The sequence below is a fragment of the Emydura macquarii genome, unplaced genomic scaffold, assembly GCF_026122565.2.
Source record: "Emydura macquarii macquarii isolate MOO-44397 ecotype Brisbane River unplaced genomic scaffold, CSIRO-AGI_Emac_v2 contig_2205, whole genome shotgun sequence".
Classification (NCBI taxonomy): Eukaryota; Metazoa; Chordata; order Testudines; family Chelidae; genus Emydura; species Emydura macquarii.
Window position 1 is genome coordinate 33,877,501 of NW_027132342.1, and position 23,721 is coordinate 33,901,221.

Sequence of the window (23,721 nt, forward strand, 5' to 3'; positions counted from 1 at the left end):
TTCTCCTGTTGTACGATATAAACTGGGAATCCTGCCGAATAAGCAGTTGCAGACAATCTGATGGCAGTACCAACATGAGCTATATACAGCAAGTTAAAATGACAAATGGTCATTTTACTTGCATAGAATAGCAGGAGCTATGCCCCAAATGAAGTCTTTATCTAGACTAACTAGATGACATTATGAATACTAAAGGGTATAATCTCAATTTTCTAACTCCTAGAACAAAGGAAACCTATTTATTAATTTTTTGAATCCCCCGCTCGCCCGCCCGCCCCGAAGCATTCATCCTCATAGCTACTCTCTTTGGTCTTATCGCAACCTAGCAATGACATGAATCTTGATGTGGGAGTCTAGGATCTCTCTTACCTTCATATTCTCAGTCAGACTCATTGCATCATACCATTCATAACAATAGCTGTAATATTTGTAACTTGCTGGTACAGTTAAAGGGAACAACTGTAGCATCAGCAGCAAAGGAAATGGAATAAATTATTAGAATCCGCTGCAAGAGTGTTTTATAAAAGACACAAAGATTGTCAATCACAAACAACATTCATAAGATTTAGATTTATTTAAAGTTTTTTCTAGCCTCTCTTGAAATAAATATGGAGAACCTATATGGCTGTTCATTAAATGATGGTGTTTTCATTAACAATACCACCCCAAGAGAGAATTTCTTGTAAATTTGCTTGAAATTGTCTTGTAAAAATGTTTTAAGAGTAGACACTTGCAAAACAAAGGCTGCTGCTGATCTTGAAGGCTGATTGATTGATGGGACCGAGTTCTGGGTACCAACATCTATTGAGTTCTGGGAAGTGGGCAGGCACACCCTTCCCCCAGCTTAAAGGGAGGTACTACTGAGCCCAGGGTTCAAATCATTATGGGGGATAAGAAATGGAAAAACAGGGACAATAGAGAAAGTAAATAAGGAAGTGTTATTTACTCCTTCTTCTAACACAAAAACTAGGGGGTCACAAAATGAAATCAATAGGCATCTGGCTTAAAACAAAAAAAAGGAAGTATTTCTTCACACAATGCTCAGTCAACCTGTGGAATTCCTTGCCAGAGGATGTTGTGAAGGCCAAGACTATAACAGGCTTCAGAAAAAAAACTAGATAAGTTAATGGAGGATAGGTCCATCAATGGCTATTAGCCAGGATAGACGGAGGCTGGAAATGGCTGACGGGATGGGTCACTTGATGATTACCTGTTCTATTAATTCCCTCTAAAGCACTGGCATTGGTCATTGTTGGAAGACAGGATACTGGGCTATATGGACCATTGGTCTGACCCAGTATGGCTGTTTTTTATGACAGGAGTGAAGTTACAGGTTCAAAATCAGGGATCTGGAAGGGGACATCAAGCAGAGAACCCTGGACAGTGCCTACTGCTCCTCAAAGATGTCTAGGGAATCAGAGGACACAGCCCAGAAGAACTGTGTCTGGATATGTGATTTGAAGACAGGAACAGAAATAGGCTCCCACAGCCACAGAGCACCTCCCCATCCAGCATCCTTCTCCTCGTTTTATTGCTGGCCACCTTGGCCAGCGTCAGGCAGAGGTTGATGAGGAGGTCTCGCAACTTCATGGGGCCATGAATGGGGTGTGCACATCAGAAGGTGTGGGGAGAAATGTAGCCAGAACCTTAGGAGAAGGTTCTGGAGGAGCCAGAAAAGGGGCTTCAATCTGGCTCACTACAGGTAAACCTGCTCCAGGATCTCCCTCACAGCACAGAAGGGGCAGGTGACAGGAATGGGAGTGAACAGTACCAGGTACACACCCGGGCTCATGTCTCCATGAAGGAGTTCTCAACTAATATCCCCGGCAGGCCATGGGACCAAGGTGGAATACTGGCTGGCCCACCGGTGTTCCTCATCCTCCACAGGTAGTAAAAAATCTTGCCACTTTTGTCAGGATGAGATGAGTGTGTTTCTGGAAACCAACAGCTGAGCCAGCACTCTAGTCACTTAAACACCAGTTATTGCCTGCCAGCCTGGACCTGATGGGGCCTAATTAGTGGATTAGAATGGGCTGGGGAGGACTATTGAACAAATGGTCCCATTAACACAGGAGATAGAAGAAGGCACAGGAAGGCAGTGCAGGTAGAAGAGAGGAAGTTGGGGGAGGGAGAGAGAGAGCTAGAAAACACGCATGCACGCACACTCTGCCCTCTCCTTGTCAGTGAACTGAGGAGAAACAAACTGTAAATAATGTGGTGTATGGATCAGTAAGTTGGGGGGAAGAGCTAATGTAAATAAAGTGCACTGGAGTGTTTAATACTGAAGGTCCCCCAGTCTATAGACAGAGCAGAAGATAGGAGAGAGATGTCACCGTGTCACAAATGGAAACTACTAGAGTAATAAATATATTGAGCTAAGAGGAATGACTGGTATAGAAATGCGCCAAAAAAAACCCAAAAAACCCTCCCTGTTATAATGCAACATTAAGGTCACATGTTTATAATTAGAAAAAGTCACGAAAGGTGGCTGTTAAACTTCCCCCATCAAGGTTAAACAGTGCATGATGTGGGTTTTGTGTTATGTATCCCACAATAAACAAACAAGCCACACATCTACCTAGAAAAACTAGGAAATTACAGGTCAGGTTCAATTCTCCAAATGTCTTGGGGATATCTGAAATATTAATATAATCAGTTCTTCAGGTAAATTGATTTCAGTTTCTATGCAAATTTCACACAAAGGGACCGAAAATAATTTAGGTTACCTAAAATTCAGATTAGCAGGAGCTTTCTGCGTCTGCTGTCCTTACATTTTTTATTATGGTTAGCGTTGTCCACTTCTGCTGGGGAAAAAAAACACTTTCTTTTTTCAGTGTATAGTCAATTGCGAAAAGAGAGCCAGACAAACCATGTAACAAGATTTAAAGGTAAATTAAATAATTTTATGACCATTAACAACTTTTTCCTTTGTGCCAGCCCAGGAAATGCTGCATGGGTAGAGATGAGTCTGCTAATGCTCCCATTTAAGTCACTGAGAATTAGCAATTGGACTTGATTCAATCCTGTGGAACACAGGCTATTGGTCCCTGGCAGCACTTAGTCCGCTTAGAGGAGATACACAGCCATAGAAGGTACGCACAAATCCCTGTATACCTGGGGGTCTGGAGGCAACTAGTGCAGTTTCCATGGTGGGTAGTGCTGTCCAAAGAAGAGGCATGTCCAGAGCATTGAGGACACACACTGAATAAGTCCATCTCCTTGGCTGCCTCTGCTGGCTGGGCTTCTATGGAATCTGACAGAAATTTAAAGCTAGCTAGCTGTTGCTGGAGCAAACTTGAGCCTGAAAGTGTTTCCTGATCATTTCCCTGGTTCAGGAAAAAAAAAAACATTTTCTTCCTGTTTCATACCACTACCCAATATTTGCGGTGTTGTGAATCTAATTTCCTGTGGAGCATTTGATGGCCCCTGCAGGAGTTGTTAATACTGAGCTTTGACATCACACTTCATCAGTAGATCTCAAAGCACTTTACAAAGGAAACTGAAGGGGAAACTCAGGCACAGAGAGGTGAAGTGACTTGTCCCAGATCACCTGCTAGCAGAGCCAGGAATAGAACCTAGCACTCCTCAGGTCTTGTCTAGTGCTTACCCCCAGGATGGTGGGATACTGTAGAAGATGACTCCTTGGTCTGATTCTGTAGTATAATGTATTTTTGTTTTAAACCTCATAGTGAGAGTTGGCTTTTTTCTCATGATCTGTTCTTCTTGTTAGGGAGAGAAAGTTTTCTTTGAGGAAATAACAGCAGGCTGATGGTGGGCCCAGTATGGTCCCTTATTGCTCTGTGCTTAGCTCAACAGGTGCCCAGCATGATATGCTCTAAAATTCACTCACTTTTATTTTTGTTTTGATATATTGGTCGAACTTCCCCCCTCCAAATGGCTTTTAGTGCTCCCTAGCATTGGGCTGTCATGGGAATACTAACACCTTCACTACCTCAGCCTCAGCTCCTCTGCCCCTTTATGTAAAGTATATTGAATTTCCACAAATTGCAGGGTGGAGATATTTTTGCCTCTTGAAAAATAAGAAGTCTTTGTCACTGCACTTCTGGGCCATTATCTGACATTCAAATGAAGCTTAATAAACCAAACAAGATTGCAAAGTAAAGTTTAAATTCGGTGAATCTGAGTCCTCGTTTGAACTTTGGGTGGCTCTGAGTTATCCCAGGTTTTTCTGCATGAACCATTTTATAATAAAGGGAAATAGAATAGGAAAAAAATCTTGAAATCTGCAATGAGGATAGCAAAGAACGCACACAGTGCCCACTCTATAGATCTCTGTTTAGCCTTCTTAGTTCTGTTTTCATTGATACCACATCAATGTTTGTGGCTGGGTTTTTGCATTTTTTGCCCTTTACCACTTTGTCATTTCTTCAGGACAAATTTCATTTAGGCCCCGATTCACATGCTTAATTGAATTGCTGGATTGGAGCCATAGTGTTCAGCTGTTTGCAGGATCAATCCCCACTGCTTATAAATGCCCACTGTAACCAAATTATGGGTGCATTCATAATAAAGTATTTGTTATTTTTTAATGAAGAGAATTGCTCTTGGAGCAACTATTGTTTCAGGTTGAAGTCTCTACAAGGTGGCACCTCTGGCCTTGGTTTTCCTGCTCTTATCCTCTCTGTCCTTGCTGCTGCCACACCCTTTAGTTTATAATGCAGCTCTAAATATAAAGTAAAAATGGTGCAATGTATTAAAAGCTGTAATCTCATCAACAGAGCATTTTGTTTTCCAACGATGCCATGCTGTTTAAATATAGAAATGAAACAACATCTTCCTTCTCCTCCTCCTCCTCTCATTTATTTTATATTTGTTACTATTCATCTTTATTCCAAAAAATAAATAACAGAAAAGATGGCAAATGCTCAGTATTGTGAACATGATTCTTACATCTATTTTTAGTAGGCAAAGTGTTTTTTCTCTTTCTCGCTCTAAAGATTCATAACCCTCTTTTCTTATTCTGGTCCCGCTCAATCTCTCAGAGTAAGCTACAAACAGTAGTTCACAGGCAGCTGTGATGTCTTTTAACTTTCACTTTTTATTTAAAACCTTAGCCCAGAAAACCTTTGTGATCTTAATTTAAGCTGACACTTTCTAAGTTAAAAGTTAATATCTAGAACAACCATAGAAAAGCATTCTTGAAAACCACATACCCACTAATGTCATGACTGGGAAAAAATGGTTTATGAAACTTGTTTGAGAGAGAGATACCGCACACACAACCTTCAGGATTTAGCATACGACATGGACCTACAGTCCTTATGTTCTCTAATATCCTAGTGTACTCTTATATCATGTTTTCTCCCTCTGATGATGTTTTAAATACTAAGATGATTTAAAGTACTATGGGGTCTTTAGACACAGGTTTCCCTGTGATTTGGCCCCAAGTCTGTAAGGAGAAGAAACATTGGGGTCTGAGGATCTTTGATTGGTATAAATTGGCATTGATCCATCCACTTTAATTGAGCTATGCGAATTTACAGCAGCTTGTATCATACCTAGTCACACAACCACCGGGGTATCTTCTTCCCCCTAGCTTTCAGGCAGGGAAAAGAGGTATTTAGTTATGAAAGTTTAGAGCCACCACTAGGTGGCTTAGAGCAAGGAAGTAAGACTGTGTAAACAAGAAATAAAGACAATCTTGCATTCACCCCATTCACTGTGTGGTGCATTTCTATAATCTCTGCAGCAGTGAATCTCAGCCAGGAGTACGCGTATCCTTGGAGGTACACAGAGATCTTCCAGGGGATACGTCAGCTGATCAAGATATTTGCCTAGTTTTACAACAGGGTACATGGAAAGCACCAGCAAAGTCAGTAGAAACTAAAATTTCATACAGACAATGACTTGTTTATGCTGCTTTATGTATTATATCAGTGTTTCTCAATCGAAGGGCCACAATTCATTTTATGATTATATGGTAAAAATGAGAAAGTAAGCAATTTTTCACTAATAGTGTGCTGTGACACTTGTATTTTTATGTCTGATTTTGTAATCAAGTAGTTTTAAAGTGAGGTGGAACTTGGGGTACGCAAGAGAAATCAACCTCCTGAAAGGGGTCCAGTAGTCTGGAAAGGCAGAGAACCACTGCTGTACAAGGAGGGCAGTGTTCCCCTCCAGCTTTGAGGCTGTGGCTAAGAGGAGGGAAGAAAGCACATAAGAGATCAGTCCCAGCCCCATAAGTGTGTGAAGCAGTAGTAGGCTTTGTACTTTCTTCTCCTCACTTTGTGGGAGCTGTCTAATAGCTTATGAGCTAATCTGTGGAGACTCCGAGACAGTTGGGAGAATCAGATGAAAGAGTCTAGCTCTCCTCCTGCAGCTCCACTCACAGGAAGGGGAAGGAAAAATGTGTCCCCTCCTTGCCCCTACAGCCTCCCCAAGGCCTAGAGTACATGGGAGGAGGCAGAAGAGACCTCTGGAGGTAGGAAAATATAGATGAGAGTATCCCTGTTTTGGAGAATGACCCCAAAGGGAACAGAGACAGAGAACAGAGATGAGGTGACAGCACTGTGGGGGGCACGGAAATACAAACATGGGGGATAATGCAGAACATGCACGGAGGTAGGACATGGCATTGGGGGAGCACCATAGAGAGCCCAGAATGTGTTGTGTGGAGATGGAGTCCTGAGAAAGACAGCCATATTCGAACATATGCACAGTCATGCATCCACACACACGCATGCATCCACACACACTTGTCTGGCATAAATGTACTACTAAGTACTGCTGCTACTAAGGAGCTTTGGGAAGGGGAACTGATCTCCTCTGTGCAGTCAATTCTTCATCCTAGGCCATGTTTAGGACAAAATTAGTCCGCTTTTCTGTGGTTGCCACTATAGGCCCATGGTCTTTTTCCCTCAGCTCCTTATACAAATGCTTTGACCATGTAATATTTTGTCTGAAGAGAACTCTCAGTGAATCACAGTTAATTTTGCTAATGGACTATAGTGTATAATTTTTCGAAAGCATTAACCAATGTGGAATTTTTCCAAAAGGCAGTTCACCTGCTGAATTATACACTAAACTTTTGAAGAAATATTGTTTTTAATTGTATTAGTGGGTAGCAAGTTAAGGCTTACAAATAAAATTGAAATATGAATCACTGATTGCAGTACTGAAATATTCAAAGCTTTCGATTATCATCATTTGATTGACTACTATAATTGAGAGCCATGAGCCTGTCAAAACACATAGCTTAGATTATTACTTAATACAATAACTCTAAGGCAGGTTTCCAGAGAAGAAATAATACAGGTTAAGTAATTAAAGACTATTATAATGCCCTGTCACAAGGGACAGCTACAGAAATAATTTTACCTTGATCATCTCCTAACTAGTGTAATCTTAACATTATTTTAATACCACTTTTTACATGGAATTTCCTAGGGGTCTTTCAAGAAAAGAGTTCAAACATAGGAGCTGCCATACTGGATGAGACCAGTGATCCATTTAATTGAGCATGCTGTCTCCAATAGCAACCAATTGCTGCAGAGATGGTGCAAGAAGCCCCACAAAAGGCAGTTATGTGATAACGCATCCCCAGGGAAAGATCATCATATCCCTTATGAAACTCTCGTTAATTTTAAAAAATATTTACTGTTGTAACTAGGTAGTTCTGTTATCCATATAAATGGCCAGTCCTGTTTTGACTATTGCAAAACTATTGGCATCCATGTTATCTTATTCACAGATTCCAAGGCCAGAAGGAACCAATGTGATCATCTAGTCTGACCTCCTGTATAACACAAGCCATAGAACATCCTCAAAATAATTCTTAGAGCAGATCTTTTAGAAAAACATCCAATCTTGATTTAAAATTGTCAGTGATGGAGAATCCACTGTGACCCTTGTTAAATTGTTCCAATAGTTAATTACTCTCATTGTTAAAAATGTATGACTTATTTCTAGTCTGAATTTGCCTAGCTTCAGCTCCCAGCCATTGGATCTTTGCTACACTGGAGAGCCCATTATTAAATATTTGTTCCCTGTGAAGATATTTGACTGTTATCCAGTCACCACTTAACCCCTCTATTTGTTAAATGAAGTAGATTGAATTCTTTGAGTCTATCGCTATAAGGCATGTTTTCTAATCCTTTAATCATTCTCATGGTTCTTCTCTCAACCCTCTCCAGTTTATCAACTTCCTTCTTGAATTGTAGGCACCAGAACTGGATACAGTATTCCAGCAACAGTTGAACTGGTGCCAAGTACAAATGTAAAATAACCTCTCTACTACTCAAGAGTCCCTGTTTATGCTAGGATTGCATTAGTTCTTTTGGCCATAGCATCTCACTGGGAGCTCATGTTCAGTTGATTATCCACCGTGAGCCCCAAATCTTTTTCAAAATCATAGCTTTTCTGGATAGAGTCCCTCATCCTGTAAGTATGGCCCACATTCTTTGTGTATACATCTATATTCAGTGGTGTTTAAACACACATGGTTTGCTTGCAACCAGTGTACCAAGTGATCCAGATCACTCTGAATCAGTGACCTGTCCTCTTCCTTATTTACCCTCCCCCAATTTTTGTGGCCTCTGCAAATTTTGTGATTTATGTTTTATGATTTTATGTTTTCTTCCAGGTCACTGATAAAAATGTTAAATAGTGTAGGGCCAAGAACTGATCTCTGTGGAACCCTACATAATGATGCCATGTTTACAGTTACAAGTTAGCCAGTTTTTAAATCATTTAATATGTGCCATGTTAATTTTCTATAGTTCTAGTTTTTTAATCAAAATTTCCTGAGACACCAAGTCAAATACTTGACAGAAGTCTAAGTATATTACATTGCATCAACACTATTATCTTCATCAACCAAACTTGTAATCTCATTAAAAAAATCAACTTTCTCTGACAAGATCTATTTTCCATAAATCCATGCTGATTATGCTGATTTGCATTACTTATATTACCGTCTTTTTAATTCTTTAGTAATCAATTGCTGTATCAGCCATTCCATCATCTTGTCCATGGTTGATGTCAGGCTGACAGAGCTATAATTACCTGGATCATCCCATTTACCCTTTTTAAATATTGACACAACATTAACTTTCTTCAAGTCTTCTGGAAATTTTGGTGCTTGTGGCAATGAGTTCCATAGGCTAATTGTGCTTTGTATGAAAAAAAGTATTTCCTTTTTCCTATAGTAAATACTGCCGAATCATTACCATACTAAAAGCCTATTTATGTTTATAACTTTGCCTGCATAATTCTCAGAACCACTAGCCACACCTTCAGTTCTCCCCTGACCCTTTCATAGCTCCATGCCACCTAAGAGAGCCACTGTAGAATGCAGGGGACATGGAATCCCCTTACACTACTTCTTTGTGGCAAGCTTTAAATGATGCTGGATTCCGGGAACCTTCCTAACTGGGAATGGTAGATTTTTTTCCATACTGGAACAGTAATGGGATGATGTAAATGATGAATCAATCCCATTGCTATAAGCAGGTAAGCATCCTTTAATGGATCTTGTTTCAACAGGTGGTCAGTACTTTCAGTAGTTTTACATATCTTGTTAAGTATGCTGAAAGTATGTCTGTCTAATGAAAATGCTGGAGTTATGGAAATATGAATGAAATCATGCAATATTTTGAACAACATATAAATAAATATACTGTTACTTCTCTTTACTAATAGTGCTTTGCAACTTGTGGCATCCCAACCAGATCTACGTGACTTTCTGGCAGAATCAGATGGAGAACTGCAGTATTGAGATGGATATAGAGAATGCTGAGGATGGACTATATTCTCTGCTGTTTTTGAATGACAACTTCATGGCTAAAGTCTTCTAACTGAGGATGATATTGACAAATTCTTCTTTAAGAGAAAGGTATTGTTTTTCTTCTAAAACTAGTACTTTTAACCATTAGTGAGGGTCTCCTGGCTGTTATGTGCCAATTTACCAAGTCAGATTATACACTTCCAGTTTATTTTGACCAAAGGAGATTTCAAAATAGATCCGTAATAAAAGAGCAGCACATTTAGAACTTAATATTATTTGTTCACTTTTACACAAGGAATTCTTTAGTATTCTTAGTTAATTGTTTTTTATTACTTATTAATAGTACAGGCTTTGAAATTAGACTTTTTATAGGTGGGGAGAAAGTATATTGCTTGTTTTCTGTTTCACTTAATGAGACATTAAATTACATTCCTGATCATGGGCTACAAATTAAATATGTACAGTATATATTTTACATTCTGTCAAAGATAATGTTGGAGGCCCAGTACAATTTGAGTTGCCTGACCACTATCCTACAAGCCTAGCATAGCTTCAATTGCTTGCTTGGCTATTCTGACCCCTGTAGCATGACATCTTCCAGTTGGCAGAGAAGAATAGGACTACTGGGTGATCTTGCAGATGTCTGTTTCTGCATACCATGGCACATTACAAGACAAAATACACAACATGTATGCTTGCAGCTGCACATAGATAACGGTGATGGGAACAAGTTATCCTTGAACGTCTGGGGGTACACTTTTTCATTGACAAGGGTCATATTTTTACACTGCCCCTCCTACCACCTATCCGACCCAATTATCATGGTGAGAATGGAATGTAGTTAAGGGTGAAAACCCAATGTAGGTAATTAGCATATCTGATAATGAGGAGAGAGGTAATTAGGTGAAAGCTGTTTATGGAAGGGTATAAGAAATCACTACTTAGACAAAGGGGCATGCTCCATCAACACCTGACTCCATGGGAGGTGCTGCTGGTCAGACCAGAGGATCCACTAACTCCCTCCCTGGTGGGGCCCCGGAAGAAAGCCATGTCTGTATACAGCCTTCTGAGTGACTGCTTAGCTCTCCAGGCTTAGTGAGTATAATATATTGTAGTTAATTTGTATTCAACTAATATATCTATAGAAAACCTTGCACATTAAACCTGATTGATTTGCATATTGGGCGTACCATGTCTCACTGGTATTCACACTGATCATTAAGTGTCCAGTATCAACAGATAAGGGTACTGTGGAAAACTAATATGTGATCATGTAATTTAAAAATGGCATCGTAATGCATATGCACAAGGAGGCAGCCCTGTGTTGTACAGGCAACCTTAATTCTAGCATTTCCTAACTTTTTGAGCATTTACAACCTTAATAATGATCTTTTAATATATGTTGGAGCGTGTGTATGTGTATGTGCATAATTTCCTAGACTTTTAAAAAAGCAAACAGAAATAAAAGACATTCCATCATGTGCTATCATGTTGATACCCACATAGGTCAGCAGGATAGGAACTTTTACATCCACCGCACAAAGCTCTGCCACTTGAACTAACAAATAGTAGTGATAGCATAGTAGGTTGTCATGCTCTGTGTGGACCAGCACTAAAAGGGAGAGACATTTTGTCAGTGGATTTCACAAATATTTGTTAGCAGCAGAGGAATGGTGAGACTCAGGAATCTTTGGTTACATACCAGGTTCTAGGGTTGGAGCAGGAGTGTTCTCTAATGAGCACAGACTCTTCTGCCTATTAGTCCTTCTGCTCCTTCCCCTCCAACCGATCCTTGCTCTCCTCCTGCCTCTTTTCCACCCCTGGTTCCTTGTCCCAGTGCCATTCTTTGCCCATCCAGTCCAAGTCTCACCTCTCCAAACTCCTCATCCCAGTCTCCCACACACACTCTGTTCCCTTGCTCAGCCATTTCTAGTTCACCTCATCCCCCAGTTCCTTGTCCCCAGTCTCCTTGCCCAGTCAGCCCCAGTTCTCTCACTCCCAGTTCCTCATCCAATCTCTCTCCCCATCCCCTTGGCCTCCATTTTCCTTCCCCTTTACCCATGTTTCCCAAGCCCCTAGTTCCTGTCCTGGCTTCTCCCCCTCGTCTCTCCTCAGATTCACTCCTTTCTTCAGTCTCTGTGTCCCCATCCACCCATTGTCTTTCTCCTTGCCTCACGAGTCCCGGTGTCTCCTTTACTCCAACTCTTAGTCCAAGTCTTTCCCTCATGTGGCTCCTTGTCCCTAACTATAGAGCCCTGTGCGGAGGGGAAAATTTGTATCCGCATCCGATCTGCAAACGTGGTCTGCGGATGCAGATATTCATGGAAATCTGCAGATTTGCAGGGCTCTTCCAATCTATTCCCCCACACTTCACAGGTCCGGCTGTGGTCTCCCTTGCATTCAAATCAGGCAAATTCCTCCTTACTACCTGGGCATCAGAAGAGTGGTCACCAAGAGCAAAGAAACACTCTCCATGCTCTCAGTTCTGGTGCTCAGCATTGGCTTGTTCTGCAGCAACCCAGAGCTACAGTTGCAGAGAAAGTTGTGCTCAACTGCAGACTGGATCATACCTACTGCAGCTGGAATTTTCCAAGGAATACAGCTGCAAAGCTGTGGCAATCCTCTAGTGAGCATGTATGAGCTCTGATTTTTTTCAAAGGCTTATAACTTGGCCAAACATAGGGAGATTTTCACAGGGATAGCAAAAGATACATCCCTGGAAAAAAGGCCATCCACTGGCAAATATCAAGTCTCTGCTCCAAGTCATGGGGTGCTAGAACTTCTCGAAGAAAAAAATCATCAGAATTTTGTAACGTGGGCAAAACAATGTATTTCCCTACCTTCAGTCTGGGAAACAGCGAAACGGTTTTGTTTGAAATTTTCCAAAAACATTGAGTCTGAGGTGTACACCCAGCATGGAAAATTTCAGTCCCAGTGGTTCAAGTTTGGCAAAGTTATAAGCAACAATAAACAGGATCTTATAATGGAAAGTGTAAGGCAACCTTAATCATAGGCTACCAGGTTTGCCTATAAATAAGTTTCTAAAGAGTTGTGGTAGAGTTATAGACACACACAAATACACGAGGCTTCTCTTCTGGAATAACTCTATTAGACTTCAGTGGGTTTACACCTGAAGAGAATTTAACCTATGGTCTCTGGCTCAAACGGTGTACAATCTTAGCATCTGAAACAGTAAGCACTTGCTACCAGACGTTACCCATTGACTTGAACAAGACTTCTCTTTGTAGTAAGCACAATACTGCAGTGTTTGTTTGCAGGATCAGTTCCTAAATAATATCAGCTAGGAGTGTATCACCATGACAGTAGTAGCTGGTTGCCAGTTTGTCATCCCACTAATGAGAAATCTTCCATTATCTTTCTTATAAAAAATACCATTGAGTAAGAAGACTACAGCTCCCAGCACTCCTTAAGACATTATAATTCTTAATCCCAAGGTGGGTAGACATAAATCATACTGTGTGCAATCTAAATGATCTGAGTGAGGCTTACATTTGCCTTCTGTTGAGCAAATTTAATGTATGTTCAACGCCAGCTAACTCTTCCTTTTTTTTTTTCTCCCAACATGTCTGTTATGCCTAATTTGTGTGTGTACATGTTTTACCATATTTACATTGATAGCTTGCATAGATGTGACTGTGGATTACTGCTCCTGCAAAATAAATGAGACCAAAACAAATTACAGTATTGCCTTTCAGAATTATTTGGCCTAAGTTTTATTACAATTGGATCCTGACAAGTTACTGCCAGTAGTGCAGTTTGCAAAGAGAAAAATCATGCTTTTATTTTTTGAGAATTTTTTGGCCTTTTTCATGGCAAAATGACTTTTTTTTTTTTTTTTTTTTTTTTTTTTTTAATTGGTGTGCAAGGCCTTTCTGTTTCACAAAGGTCAATGGAGAAATTAGAGGCAAATTTGTAAAATAAAATATTTGCCAACGGTGAAAATTTTTTCAATCAACCTTCATTGGCTGCCTATTGTGCACCAGTTTACTACAGCTGAAAACTAGATTTAGAAGTGATCCTCTCAATCTGTTCCTTTCTTATCACTCCTGAGTTGGTTGAGTCCAAATGGATCAGACAGAGGGCATTTGGGGCATTGTACTTTCAGGTGCCATAGCCTGCCTGTCTGTCTGGACATATTCTCCACTTGCAATCATGAATGATAATCAGAAAGAAAGCATTGGTGGCATAATAATAATTCATCCTTTATATATTTCGCTGTTTCTTGAGTCTTGTATTAAAATAGATTATCAGACCTTCAGGGCTGGGATGGTTTCTTTGCCCTGGTCCACACTCACCTGGTGATTCGGCGGCAGTCAATGGGAGTTATGCAAACTATGCAGAGTAGCTTGCATAACTCACATCGACTGCTGTGCTTCCCTTCTGCGCACTGTCTGCACTGTGCTGATGGGGACAGCGTTCCTGTCGATGCAGCGCTACGCTACTTGACAGGGTGGTTTTACTCAGTCAACTTCCTGATCGATTGAGCGGGTCTACACCAGAAAGATCGATCTGGCGGCGGCAAATTTGCCGCCGTCAGTATAGACATGGCCTCACTTAGTATTTCTGCAATGCCTAACACAACAGGCCTTGATCCTTATTTGGGGCGTCTCGGCACGGTTGTAATACAATTACACATGAAGAAACCCAATGTTTAAAACATTCTTTAGGATGCAAAGCTAAGCACTCAAAAGTTAGGAAAAGCTAAATTAACAACTGAACATGCAACCTTAGTTCTGCCCCCAGTACATTTTCCCCACCTACCGGTGCTACAGTTGCTCCAGCAGCTCCCTGGTGTTCTGGGAACAGTTTGTGATGGTGGCAGCAGTGGTGCTGTGGCTGCTTGGGCAGCAACATGAACCTAGCCTCGGAATGTTTAGTGTTTTGGGCAGGCTGGCAAAAATTCTAATGAACACAAGTCAGAGAAGGGAAATAGCTGTTATGACTAGCTCATATCTCAGCTGAATCTGAGTAAAATTTCAGAGGACAAAGAAAAGTTGCTGTAGTCTGAATGGATTCCTCTTGGTGAATAATAGACTTGTGTCAAACAATGGAATGTGAGAATTGCTCAGAGAAAAGGTCACAAGAATCCTTTATAGTGGAAAGTGTTACGCAACCTAAATATAGGGGTCACTAATAGCTCTCAATTTAATCACTCTAACTTCCCTTTTTATAAAATAATCTGAGAGATGGAGAGAGAGCAGGACCTGGTCCACACTGAAAAGTTATATTGGCATAGTTACATCAGTCAGGGTGTGAAAAAACCTGCACCCCTGACTGATGTAGTTAGGCTGACATAACCCCCAGAGTAGACACAGCTTTGTCAACAGAAAAAGACTTCTGTCGACATAGCTAACTTCATTTGGGGAGGTGGTGTTCCTACATTGATGAAAAATACCTTCTATTGGTGTATGCTGTGTCTACAGGGCTATGCTGGCATAGTTATGCCTATGTAGTCTCTGTAGTGATATATTGATATATAGGTATTATAACATATTGAACTAGAGAAGCCTGTTGATGTGGGTAGGAGAAAGATATAGATGGATTTGGGGTAGTACAAACTGAAATCCTGGAATAAAACAAAACCCTCATACATAAATAAACAAGAGCGCACAAACAAAACACTGATCCAAAAAACCAGTGCTGGTGGTTTTAGCTTTTAAAGGTACTATATTTGACTTTGAGACTATGCTGGCTGATCTATGTTCTTTATAAGGTCAGCTGAAGATTCAGTATGTATGCCATTGTCAAGATGATGCCTTGTGAGGATACTGAAATATTTCAGAGTTCACATTTGTTTCAGACACAAGGAAGCAATCTGACAATGTTTTAGGTAATCCCAAATAACCTTAGGAAGACATTGAGAATAAATTTCCAACTGATGAAAAAACAGGCATGTGATACAAAAATAAATATGAATGTAATATTTATGGTCAAGATTTTTATAAATGACTAGTAATTTTCAGTAACTGCTGAAAACCCACCTCCTGAAAATCAGGCACCTATAAGAAGTCTCAAGTTGGGCACCCAACAATCGAGGTACGTAAAATCACTTGTCATTTTTTAAAACCTTGACTCATAGCCACAATTTTTCTCTGGGGTTCTTAGAGATTTGTAGCCCCTAAAGACTCTTTCCAATTTAGGCTGCTTTAAACCTTCAATACTGAATATCCCATATAGCGACCACCATCATATTGGCCATGGCTGACTGGACAGAACTTTGTTGTTGTCCTTTTGTCACATCCGGACCTAAATAGAATAGATTTAAGTAGGTTACCTCATTATTCAGCCAGAATATTGAATGTATTATTGTGGTCTCCTCTTTTAGTTGCTTAATACTCTGCCTTTGAGCACTCCCATCCCAGTTTTGCAGCCTGATCTTCAACTGCGTGTATCCAGATAGCTCCATCTAGTCTCTTCATTCCAACACTGTAAACTCAGTGTATGGATAAGTAGCCCAGATTTGGGGATTTTACTAAATTTGAACTTCAAAATTCATAGGGGCTTAACCAATCACTAGTAAGATATATGTCTGCTTCAAACCTGCACGGGATTATTATGAAAAGGGAGTGAAAAAAATCAAATTGTTAGAAAGTACCTTGACAGCTTCCTTTCATGAATGTATGCTGTTCACTGAAATACATTTTCTCATAGTTTCATTTTGGTACCTCATATTTTCACTTTCATATGAACCTTGGCAAAGTAATGATGATGTCCTCTATATGTCAAAGGCCAGTGTGGACTGATAATATTGCTGGAGTGATGGTTGGTAGAAGTGAACTAGCAGAGGGTGAGTGATCATTATTGGCAGAAGCGCTTGTTGTGTCCTCTAGCATGTCTCTGATTGTTAACCTCTACAGTTTGCTGGAATAAAACCTGGTACATGTTGTCAGTGTCTTCTTTTGTTCTTGAATAATGCAGTGGACATTGTAGAAATGAACAGGTAGGAGAGTAAAAATATTGGGCTTGATTCTGAGCTCACATTTGTTTTACACCTGTGTAATTCCATTAAGGGAGACTGGTCTTGTGGCTGATACAAATAAATAAATAAACAACAATAATAATTAACTAAGCATTGGATTGGGACTCAGACAATCTGGTTTAAATTCCCAGCTTGGCCACAGACTTCCCATGTGATCTAGGGTAAGACATTTAATCCTCCTGAGCCTCAGTTCCTCATCTATAGAACAGGAATACTACTACTACTACTTTCATTTGAGGATTAATTCATTATAGTTTGTGAAATGCTCAGATACTAGAGCAGAGGAACTCATATGAGAGGATGGATGACCGCTTTGTAAGTGAGATCAGAATCAGGCCTTTTATGTGATCTCACAGATGAAAAAAGTTAAATGTTGAACATTAACATGAGATTACATAAATTGATACCTACCAAAAATCTAATGTGTAAAATGGAAATAATCTGGGATGTGATTGGATGGAGTTGGGGAAGGTGGAATTATAGCAGCATTGCAATATTTTTGTGATGGGGTAGCCTCAGACTTTAAAATGGAGATTAGGCACATTGTAGAAGTTGATCACTGGTGGAAGAAAAAGAAGAGGCAAATGCTGTAGTTTTGAACCCCCTCTTATCAATTGCTGGGATGGTGGTTTTCAAATAGGTGGTAGAGAGGATGAGAAAAGAAACTTAAATCTAAACGTCGTCTTTCTTGGCTACACAAGGTCCCCACAACTATATAAATAGATGGCATATTCTGCTATCACACATGCTGAATGTTGCAAATGAAAGCTCTACTGGATCTTATATACATATAGGACTGGATTGTGCCGTTTAAGCCACAGCCCTACGTAGGGCCATACTGCTCCAGGAGGAGCACAGAAGGGCTTAGATTAAAAACAATCTCTCGAGTGCTGCTCTTGAGCTTGGAGGGTGACAAATAAGAACATAAAAATGGCCATACTGAGTCAGACCAGTGATCTATCTAGCCCAGTATCCTGTCTTCCGACAGTGACCAGTGCCAGGTGCTTCAGACAGAATGAACTGAACAGGTAATCATCAAGTGATCCATCCTGTCAGCCATTCCCAGCCTCCGGCAAACAGCAATCCCAGCCTATCCTGTCTAATAGCCTTGATGGGACTATCCTACATAACTTATTTTTTTGAGCCCCGTTATAGTCTTGGCCTTCACAAAATCCTTTTGCAAGGAGTTCCACACGTTGACTGTGCATTGTGTGAAGAAATATTTCCTTTTGTTCATTTTAAACCTGTTGCCTATTAATTTCATTGGGTGACCACTAGTTTTTGTGTTATGAGAATGAGTAAATAACACTTCCTTATTTACTTTCTCCACACCAGTCATGATTTTATAGACCTCTATCATATCGCCCCCTTAGTCACTTTTTTTCCTAGATGAAAAGTTCCAGTCTTATTAACCTCTCCTCATATAGAAGCTTTTCCGTGTCCCTCATCATTTTAGTTGCCCATTTTTGTATCTTTTCCAATTCCAATATCTTTTTTGAGATGGGGCAATCAGATCTGTATGCAGTACCATGGATTTATAAATAGGCAATATGATATCTTCGGTCTTATTATCTATCCCTTTCCTAATAATTCCCAACATTCTATTAATTTTTTTGACTGCTGCTGCACATTGAGAGGATGTTTTCAGAGAACTATCCACAATGACTCCAAGATCTTTCTTTAGACACGATCGTTTTATATGTATAGTTGGGATTATGTTTTCCAATGTGTGCATTACTTTGCATTTATCAGCATTGATTTTCATGTGCCATTTTGTTGCCCAGTCACCCAGATTTGTGAAATCCCTTTCTAACTCTTCAGTCTGCTTTGGATTTAACTATCATGAGTAGTTTTGTATCATCTGCAAATTTTAGCTACCTGTTTACCCCTTTTACCAGATCATTTATGAATATGTTGAACAGTACTGGTCCCAGAACAGACTTCTGGGAGACACTACTATTTACCTCTCCCCATTCTAAAAACTGACCATTTATTCCTACCTTTTGTTTCCTATCTTTAAACCAGTCACTGATCAGGAGAGGACCTTCCCTCTTATCCCATGACTGCTTACTTTGCTTAAGAGCCTTTGGTGAGGGATCTTGTATTTATCTATGTGTCTGATAATTCTGTTCTTTACTAGAGTTTTGATCACTGCCTGGTACTGAAGTTAAGCTTACTGGCCTGTAATTGCCAGGATCGCTCTGGAGCCTTTTGTAAAAAATGGCAGCACATTAGCTATCCTCCAGTCATCTGGTACAGAAGCTGATTTAAATGATAGGCAACATACCACAGTTAGTAGTACTGCAATTTCACATTTGAGTTCCTTCAGAACTCTTGGGTGAATATCATCTGGGACCTGGTGACTTATTGCTGTTTAATTTATCAATTTTTTCCAGAACCTCCTCTGACACCTTAATTTGGGACAGTTCCTCAGATTTGTTACCTAAAAAGAAAAGCTCAGCTTTGGGAATCTCCCTCACCTCCTCAGCCATGAAGTTTCTTCACAATAACCTTATCTTCCCTGAGTGCTCCTTCAGCATGTCGATTGTCCAGTGGCCTCAATGGTTGTTCAGCAGTTTCCTGGTTCTGATGTACTTAAACATTTTTTGCTGTTACTTTTTGAGTCTTTGGCTAGCTGTTCTTCAAATTCTTTTTGGTCTTCCTCATTATATTTGTACACTTCACTCGACAGTGCTCTTTTCTATTTTCCTCAATAAGATTTAATTTCCACATTTCAAAGGATGCCTTTTTGCCTCCAACTGTTTCTTTTACTGTGTTTTTTAGCCACAGTGGCACTTTTTTGGCCCTCTTACTGTGTTTTGTAATTTGGGGTTTACGTTTGAACCTTTATTATGGTGTCTTTCCATGCAGCTTGCAGGGATTTCACTTTTGACACTGTACCTTCTTAATTTCTGTTTAACTAACATCCACATTTTTGTATAATTCACCTTTCTGAAATTAAATGCTATTGTGGTGGGCTGCTGTGGTGTCCTCCTACCTCCCCCCCCCCCCCCTGGATGTTAAATTTTATTATGTTATGGTCACTATTACCAAGCGGTTCTGCTATATTCACCTTTTGGACCAGATCCTTTGCATCACGTCAGATGAAATGAAGAATTGCTTCTCCTCTTGTGGGTTTCAGGACCACCTGCTGCAAGAAGCAATCAGTAAAATGTCAAGAAACTTTATCTCTGCATCCCATCCTGAGCTGACATGTATCCAGTCAATATGGAGATATTTGAAATCCCTCATTATTATTGAATTTTTTATTTGTATAGCTTCTCTACTCTCCCTGAGCATTTCACAGTCGTTATCACCAACCTGGTTAGGTGATCGGTAGTATATACCTACTGCATATGCTTATTATTCAAGCATGGAATTACTATCTATAGAGATTCTGTGGCACAGTTTGAGTTATTTAAGATTTTTATTTCATTTGACTCTGCTTTCTTTCACACATAGTGCCACTCCCCCACCAGTACAACTTAGTCTGTCCTTCTGATATATTTTTACCCTTGTGTTACTGTGTCCCGTTGATTACCCTCATTCCACCAAGTTTCTAAGATTCCTATTATATCAATATCCCCTTTTAAAAGGAGGCACTCAAGTTCATCCATCTTAGTACTTAGAATTCTAGCATTTGTAAACAAGCTCTTAAAAAAATTGTCACTATTTAGCTGTCTGCCATTATATGATGTGATTGAATGGGTCTCTTTTTCCATTTGACTATTTCTCATCAGATCCTGCCCATATTTTATCCTCTTCCATCCTCTCCACTTTACTAGGATGTACATAATCTCCATTAACAGATCCTCCCCTGAGGGATGTCTCTGTCCGAACCACGTGCTCCTTCTCATCTGTCAGCTTTCCCCCAGACTTTAGTTTAAAAAGTGCTCTATGACCTTTTTAATTTTACGTGCCAGCAATCCAATTCCATTTTGGTTTAGGTGGATCCCATCCTCTGTATAGGCTCCCCCTTTTCCAAAAAGTTTCCCTGTTCCTAATAAATCTAAATCCCTCCTCCCTACACCATCGTCTCATTCACTCACTGAGACTCTGCTATTTTGTCTGCCTAACTGGCTCTGTGCTGGAACTGGAAGCATTTCTAAGAATGCTACCATGGAGGTCCTGGACTTCAATCTGTTACCTAGCAGCATAAATTTGGTCTCCAGGACCTCTTATCCTTCCATATGTCACTGGTACCTGCATGTACCATGAGCACCGGTTCTTCCCCAGCACTAGACATAAGTCTATATACATGTCTCGAGAGATCCACAACCTTTGCACCCAGCAGGCAAGTTGCCATATGGATCTCCCGGTTATCACAAACCCCATCTATGTTTGCAATGATAGAGTCCCCCATTACTGTTACCTGTCTTTTCCTAATAAGTGGAGTTCTCTCCCTCCGGAAAGGTATCTTCAGTGCGAGAGGATGCCATGACTTCATCTGGAAGGAGGGTCCCAACATGGATCATTTCCCTCCACTCCAGTTTGATGTTCTCCTTCCCTGAGACTTTCATCCTCCTCAACAGTACAGAGGCTGTCATAGCAGGGGTGGGACCATACTACTGCGTCCCAGAAAGTCTCATCTATGTACCTCTCTGTCTCTTAGCTCCTCCAGTTCAGCCACCCTGGTCTCCAAAGCCCATATGCGGTCTCTGAGGGCCAGGAGCTACTTTCACTGAATGCACACATACGCCACCCACCTGTAGGACAGGTAATCAGACGTTGCACTCAGTGCTATAAAGAGGATAGCTCCCACTCTGTTGCTGGACTTCTGCCTGCATTTTCTTTACTCCTGCAGTTTTCTTTTATTGTTTGTTTTTTATTGTGGGGAGGAGTTATTTTCTTTACAGAATGTTAATGAAGTGTATGTACCACCCCCACTCTACAGCCTTGCAAAACTCCTCTGGTCACTTAGGAGTGGGCTTTTTAAACCCGGGTGCTCCCTGAGTAGTCCTGCCCCCTGGTTAAGGGTTGATGGGTGCTAAAGGGCTTGAGGATCAAAGCCTCATTAAGAAGCTCTCAGCCTTACCTACCAGGCCCGCTAGGATCAGCACATGGTCCCCCAAAGAAACAGACCTCACAATATACTTCAGTCAAGCAGCAACACACCACAAACACAATCACACACACTACAGACGACAAGCTCACCCCAAGGGTCACACAGTTGCTCCTCCTTCACCTGGAGAACTCCCTTGCAGAATCTGTTCTGTTCATTAAGATGGAGCAGATTGCTTCCCTTGGTGCACCAGCCTCACCCCGTGGGAGAATGCAAAGGGGAGGGAAATAGGGAGTTGGGAGAAATTGGGCCCTGACCCTCCCTCCTCTTCACAATTCTCCACTTCCTCTTCTGAGTCCCGTGGAGAGGAGGAGAACAATGCATTCCTCAGAGTACATGGCTGGCTACTCTGAGTGGCCCTTGCATAGCTGACAAGGAGAAAGGTAGAGGACTTCTTGCTGATCCAGGGGATGCTCACAATCTGAGCAATAGCTATGGCAAGAGTAACTCAGTCTTATTGTCTGTCTTGAGCTGAATAGCAACAGCTGCTTGGTGGCAGGGGACATGGTAGGATCTAATCAACTTTTCTGCTACTGTCAGGAGACCTTGATTAATTACTTTGTTTATTTTCTACATCTTCCAGGATTTTTTCTGCTGTTGACACAGCAAACCTTGATTTTTATCCAATATTCCATTGTTGTGAGAAAAAAGGAGGATATGGTTCACATTTTCTCAGATTCACTTCAGTGAAGAGTGTAATTGTATGATCTTTGTGTCAAGGGGACATTTAAAATAACTTTAACTGATCTGAATGAAATAGGTTCCCCAGATATTATTTATTTTGCAAAGCAACAAAATGCTAGACTGAAACATAATAAAACATTTAATGGATGTGATCAAAATTGGTAAGCTACAAAAATGAACTGCCCGAAAAGAGACTAATTCATTTCAAGTGTCCAAATAATTACTTTAGTGTTTAAATAAAAGGAAGCGGTGTCTGCCAAAGCTGTTTGGATGGAAAATCAAGCAGCAGTGGTTGTGATGAAAGCTGCACAAGTAACCTCAGCAAATAATGATATCAACAATTTCAGCCACTTTTTCTGGTTGCAGAATGGCCATGAACAGATCAGGATTTTCTCACATTTATTTAAAATGTACTTGTTTTACAAGCTATTTGTGGAAGGGAAGGAAGAGGATTTACTCTCTGGATCAGTTCTGATCAGTTTGTTGCAAGTATCTGACACTCATTATTTGAAATTTGAGCTGTTCTGATTGGTTGAAGTGATCGCATAAGTCACATGATGCTGTTTCTGTTCCCAGAATGGATAAGCATGATCCTGCAGAGCATGATCCTGCCACTTTTTCCACATGGGCAGACCTAAGAAGAGTCCTACTAAAGTCCATCTGCATGGAACAACTTGTAGGATGAGAGCCACAGTTAGGAGGAAGGCTTGAGGAAGCTAAGGAGGATTGAAATCTCTCAGGAAGCAGTAGAGGAAGCACTTTACAGAAATGTACCAGATAAGTAGGATAAAGAAACTTTAGAAAAAAGATAAACCCGTTTATTCCTTTCTGGGTCTCACAACCCTTGCCTGAGCTATCTTTTTTAGAAATAGTAGCTGCTGTTAGATGTATTGGCTAGGTGCAGAGTTTTAATATAAGCTTTACAAACAGGAGGAGTCCCTTTTAACTGCGCACAAATTATCCATGAACAGTTTAATTATTTGAAAAATCTATTGGGGGAGTCCTTCCATTGATTTCGATAGGTTTTAGATCAAGCTTATAATGGAGAGGCTTTCTAAACTCTCTTCCTCACCGTTGCAGAATGATCAGAGGTTCTAATCCCAGAAACCTTGGGTTTCATTTGTACTCCCTTCACCTTCACCATCTCCTAGCTCTCTGACAAGTCAGCTTCAGAGGTGACATGCTTCCAGGTAATTGCCAGGCAGTAGCTGCTTAACATGGTCTGGGGCC

General features: G+C 40.6%; 1 long non-coding RNA gene across 1 annotated transcript in view; it reads left to right on the forward strand.

The window, feature by feature from the left end:
- LOC137160551 (uncharacterized) overlaps nt 1–23,436 on the forward strand; it is a 93,288-nt gene extending 69,852 nt beyond the window's left edge. Inside the window, exons 2-3 of the long non-coding RNA XR_010921921.1 lie at nt 9,661–9,853; nt 23,068–23,436. This is a non-coding gene — a long non-coding RNA (uncharacterized lncRNA). The remainder of the gene's footprint in view (nt 1–9,660; nt 9,854–23,067) is intronic.
- The last annotated feature ends 285 nt before the right edge of the window (nt 23,437–23,721 follow it).